This window comes from Malus domestica, chromosome 10 (genome assembly GCF_042453785.1).
Source record: "Malus domestica chromosome 10, GDT2T_hap1".
NCBI classification, from domain to species: Eukaryota; Viridiplantae; Streptophyta; class Magnoliopsida; order Rosales; family Rosaceae; genus Malus; species Malus domestica.
Window position 1 is genome coordinate 7,967,146 of NC_091670.1, and position 6,150 is coordinate 7,973,295.

Sequence of the window (6,150 nt, forward strand, 5' to 3'; positions counted from 1 at the left end):
CATGAGATATAAAATGCATGCTAGGCTAATAGTTTATAAAAATATATAAGTTAAGAAGGGTTTTACTCACAGTTATTTTATTGTCGGAGTGCCGCTCAACTAGCAAAGACCGGATCACGTCCACCGATGCACCTAAATGCACATAGAGACCATTTAGTAAAACTCTAAGGAGGAACCTCGGGTTCCCCCCACAAACCGCCACAAGGAGGTGGCTCGGAAGGCTACGCACTGCTACATGCGACAGCCGATAGCCCCGACTCGTCGGAAAATTCAACAACTCCAAAAATTCCTAAATTTACGGGAATGAAGATCTTAATGAGACGAACAACTTTTATACATGGACCGATGTCCAGTTCGGTCAGGAAACACCTCAAATCACCCTTGAACCGCAGGAAACCCTAGAAGTGAGTGTTCTTGATTCGACTCCAAACAAGCTCCGACACCACAACCAATGCATAGGTTTTGTTTCTGAGGTTGAAGGGAGTCCATTGGTGGTGGTGGTGGTCAATGGAGTTGGCTTCAGAAAATGGCAAATCACCGCCATGGAACCACTGCACCAACCGGTGCGGTTCTTTATGAAATTGGGTCTAATTTCTTCCATTTTGAGGTGGGATTGGTAGAGGGAAAGGCGTTGAGTGGTTCCCAGGTGATTGTTTGATATGGTTCGCCCGAAAAATTGACAGAAAACCATCTGAAAATTCCAAGGGAACCAGGTCAGGTCACGCAGGTCAAGGGGAACCTGACCGGTTCCTCTTATTCTCTCATCCCTCATTTCCCTCATTTCTCTCTCTTCTCATTGGTCACTCCTCACCTCCCTTTTTCTAATCGGTCCAGTTCTTCATTTTCTCTCCTTTCTTTTCCATCTTAGCCACACATGTGGCATCAACTAATTGCTCCAACAAAATCTAGAGCCTTCCAGATTTATGGTCAAATGACCATTTTACCCTCGACTTCGTTTGTTAATAACTCCTTTGTTATAGCTTCAAATTACTTTCCGTTCGTGCCCACGCATTTGTAGCAACGAGTACTATAAGGATATGCCAAGAAAATAGATCTTACATGACACGACAAGCCGGTCAAATAAAATCAATGCATTTACCTCGAAGGGCATTTTCGTAATTTCACGTGTTAAAATTATAAAAACCGTAATTTTTTGGGACGGGTCGTGACATTGGGACTCCTTGTGGGCCTATATACGGAGAATGAGTACTGCTTACAAGAGGTTAAAGGAATTATGAGAGAAAATATATTGTGTTGAGTCGAGCGTTGTTTGTAACTCTGTATTCAATATATTTACGAGACTCAGTGAACAGTTTTGAAGGATAAACGACTTAAATTTTGTTGTCGATTTCTCCTTCTTCGCAAACCCCAAACCAACTAAGGGGCAACGCACAACTATTTTGGTCTTTACTGAGCTCACCAATGTTAAGCGCTAATACTTATGTTTATCTTTAAAAAAAAAACTAATAAAAAAGACCTCAAAAGTCTATTTTTAATCAAAAGTATCGAACAACCTTTATTCAATGATAAGGATAAACAATAGGCAATTTCTTACAAGAAGTCTCACTTTGGTCCCATGAGAATTCCCATCTAAAGAACAATATGTTGTCAACGCTCCATCTGACGCGCATCCTATCCACGTGCAGGTCCCATGAGAAATACTCCTACCAGAAAACAACAAAAATTGTAATTTTACTATTTGCCTTAATTTTAAAGTGTCTTTTTTCTTAAAAAAAAAAATGTCTTCTTTTAATATTTTTACTAGCATATGTGCACACACAGTGTTTTTGAAAAAAATTTATTTTTGTTTTTGAAATAGAAGGAGAGAGGAAGAGAGTGATAGAGAATGTCGAAGTATGAAGTTTTTTTTTTCTTTTTTCTTTTTAAATTAGAGATATGTTATGATTACTTGTAGGTGAGGCTTTGAAAAAAAAAACAGCAAAATTTGGTTGTGTGAAATTACATTTATGCCCCATATTTCTTATTCATGTTCTTTTTTAATTAGAATGTTAAACTAATAATTTCATAGGGTTTTGATTAACAATGAGTGTTTTATTAATTAGTAGAGATTAATCAAGAACATTTTATGATATTTGAAAGGTTCATCATTTTTACTTTCTCATTATATATATATATATATATATATATATATTCATATGAATTGTCAAAGTATATAAATACAAAAGATTTTGTATTAGAGTCAATTGCCCATGCACAAGTAATTAACACAAATTTTATGGATGTATTAAATGAAGGTCGTGGTTATGTCATGTTTAGATATTTTCATTCTCTCTTTCGATTTGTTTTCACTCTTCCATTTACTTTCAAATATATATAATAAAAAATCAAGCATAAAGAATACAAATAGAAAAATTCTGTCACTTTACAGTTGAATTGGTGATGAAATAACCAACGCGATAATTAGTAATATAGTACACTTGGTTTATTCATGTACATGAAACTTGATGAAGACTAATTGGTTCATGATTTGCTAAGAATCCACAATAATACATATTTGGTTAGTAATTGTTGTTGTTTTGTACATCATTTCATAATTTTGAATTTTGATCACCAACTCATAATTGTTGTATTTATGTAAAGGCTCTTTTTGTATACCGAAAGAAATTACCTTGAATGTATCTTAATCGTAACTAATACACTATTCTTCTTCACTAAATAAGCTCGTAAAGAGAAATAGTGACATCAGAGTATCACGAGAAGTCCTCTTTAAAGACTAGTCGTACTTGATTCTCAACTAAATAGAAATAGTGTCTTCTTTTAATATTTTTATTAATCAGGAACATTTTATGATATTTGAAAGCTTCATCATTTTTTATTTTTCATTTTATGTATATATAGATAATGACACACTCCGACCCAAAACCATAAAGTGTAGTGATGTGGAAAATGAGAATAAATTTAAACCTAAAATCACCTAAATATAATAGTGTACTTATGAGCGGGAATGAACTCATTTCAGATATGATTTTAGAGCATAAGTAAAGTATAATAAAGTAGGATGAGAATTATTCCATCGAAGGTAAAACAAGTATAATTTCTAAAATATACATACTACGTATAGTATGAAAATACTTATCGTAACCTGCAATATCACAAGAATGCCATACGTCGCAATATTGCGTAAATAAACACATAACGACTAATATCAAATAATCTCGCATAAACAAACATATCATATCGAGTGTTCATCGACATATGCTGACACACGAGTCCATGCAGAGATACTTTGACATGAACAGGACTGGGTGTAATAATAATTACGCTCTAGTACTACAATCACGTGAAGACTATACGCATCACATACGAGTCCTAATTGCCTATAGCAATCTAGGACTGGACTGGAACCTACCATGGATCCAAAGTAAGCGTACGGTGCGATGTGAATATACACATGAAAGACTGACCCTGGCCTAGCCGAGTACTAACACCGGTGCAGCAATGATGACCATATAACGTAAATAAAATCATACAGTGATAAAACAATAATTTATGTCAACATAATACTATTCAATAAATATTAATCATGACCATAAATAAAATCCCACAAAAGTACGCATACTTGTGCATCCCATAGGATTTAGGATAATTTAGTAAATTTCATCATTTCCCTAATTTTTATAAACATTAGACTAGTCTAGGCATACGTAAGAAATTATTTTTCAAATATATAAATGGAAACTAAATAAATATATAATATTTAAAAGCAAAGACCCACTCACAAATATTTGTGAGGTCAGATCCTTTCGAGTTAAGAAAGTCGGAGTCTTCGATAGTAATCGCACCTAAATGGTACTAAGCCGTGGCTAGAGTTGGGCGGAAATGGCTCGAAGCTGCTGGATCTCCGTAAAAAAACTGGGAAACTTCCCCTTCGTTGTTTCCTTTGTTGGGAAAATGAAGTTTCGCCAGAGGAGACAATGAACAGTGGCCAAAGCCACTATGCAACCACATCTTGAACCAGGGTGCATTGAACTAACTGGATGACGGCGATGGTGATCTCTCTTCGAGGCTAATGGTCTGGTTTTGATGGTTTCGACAGAAGATGGCGATTCTCCGTCATGGTAGTGTCTGCGTAACTACAGAGATGAGGAGAACGGGGGAGAGATAGAGGTGAGGGGTGAGGGAGAGGTAATCATGGCAGTAGGCGGTGGTTCATGACTAGCCTAGGTTCATGGTGGTGGTACTCGCCGGAACGGTGAGGTTGGTATGGTGCGGCTTCTCTGCACTTGCAGAAAGAGAAACGAGACAGAGCCGAGAGACGAGAGGGAGTGAAATGAAGGAATGAGAGATGAAATGGTAGCAAATGAGTGGAGAGTTGAAAAAAATGGATTTCTAAAGATTGGGAGACACACGAGGGAGGGAAAGAGTGGGGTGTGGGCCCCATGTGGCTCACAAAACAAGCCAAAAAATATCTCAGAACATGAAATTACTAAATTGCCATTCGCATTTGTAAGTCCATAAAATCTCTATCGTAACTCCAAATTCGATTCCGCTTGTGCCCACGCGTTCGTATCCTCAAGTACTACACAAATACGCGAAAACAATGAGTCATGCATCTCTCTAAATGATGATCAACGTAAGTCAAAATTCTTGCCTATAGGGGCATTTTCATCAAGCCACTCTTTTAAAATGAATAAAATCATAAAATTAGGGAAAGATTGTTACAGATAAATACATATGAATTGTTAAAGTATATTAATATAAAAGATTTTGTATTAGAGTCAATTGCCCATGCACAAGTAATTAACACAAATTTTATGGATGTATCACTCTTCCATTTACTTTCAAATGATACTTTGGATGCGGTCCCTAATTCTTAACATTCTTTGACTAAAACCTTAATGGTATTCAAGTTTGATTATAGTCCCTTGACTTTGTACACCTCATTATATTACAATTAATATTTATAGTTTTATAGTTTTGACATTAATTGTTCGATATTTTATGAGATTTATAATCCTATAAATTTAAAATCCCTCATTCTAATACTATTAGAAACAGTTACAATAAAAAAAATTCAAACATTTTGATTGAATAAATGGATAAAAACTATGTAAAAATAAGAAATAATAAATGGCAAAAGAATGTATCCATAGTGTTAAAAAAATGGTACATTTTACAAAATAATTGGTACATTTCACATATAACAAAGTGGTACATTAATAAAGAATAATGGGTACATTATAAATAAATTAGGGTACAAATAAAAGATTAAAAAATTATGAGTACAAATGAAATTTAAAAAAATATAGGCGTTAAAAGAAATTAATACATGGGTACAAAATAAAATTAAAAAGAAAATACTACAAATTTAAAAAAATGTTGCAAATTAAAAGTGGGTACGAACCAAAAATATAAATATATGATACAAGGTTTAGGCATAAAACATAAATATACCATATGTAATTTTTCTATCATTGATTAAATATACAATGTCACGTGACGGTGTACAAATGGGTACAAACACATATAAAGTTTTAAAAAATATGGGCACAAAAAGAAACTAATATATGGGTACAAATTAAAAATGAAAAGAAAATTGGTACAAATTAAAAATAGGTACAAACTAAAAATAAAAATATATGATAAAAAAAATTTAGCCATAAATATAAATATACTAATTTTAACATTTTTAACACTAAAGGAATATATTTAAAAATAAAAATATTTTATTATTAAAATAATTAATGATGTTATTAATACCAAATGACCTTGATCAAAAATTGAAAATGAATAGGATTTTAATTAATGGACTAGTAAAGAGAATGATGTGAACCTAATTTATCCTACTTTCAAATATGAAAAAAAAAAATACAAGCATAAAGAATACAAAAAGAGAAATTATCTCACTTTATAGTTGAATAGGTGATGAAATAATTAACTCGATAATTAGTAATATTGCACACTTGGTTTATTCATGTAAATGAAACTTGATGAAGACTATTTGGTTCATGATTTGCTAAGAAATATTTGGAATCCACAATAATACATGTTTGTTTAGTAATTGTTGTTGCTTTCTACGTCATGTCATAATTTTGAATTTTGATCACCAACTCATAACTATTGTACCTATGTAAAAACTCTTTTTGTATATTAAAAGAAATTATCTTGAATGTATCTTAATCGTAATTA

General features: G+C 33.1%; 1 long non-coding RNA gene across 1 annotated transcript; it reads right to left on the reverse strand.

Moving 5' to 3' along the window:
• Positions 1-1,425: 1,425 nt before the first annotated feature.
• On the reverse strand, positions 1,426-4,330 carry LOC108174336 (uncharacterized). Its single transcript, XR_001791152.3, has 2 exons — positions 3,804-4,330; positions 1,426-1,664 (listed from the first exon to the last, which is right to left on the reverse strand). It is a non-coding gene; the product is annotated as an uncharacterized lncRNA (long non-coding RNA).
• Between the last annotated feature and the right edge of the window lie 1,820 nt (positions 4,331-6,150).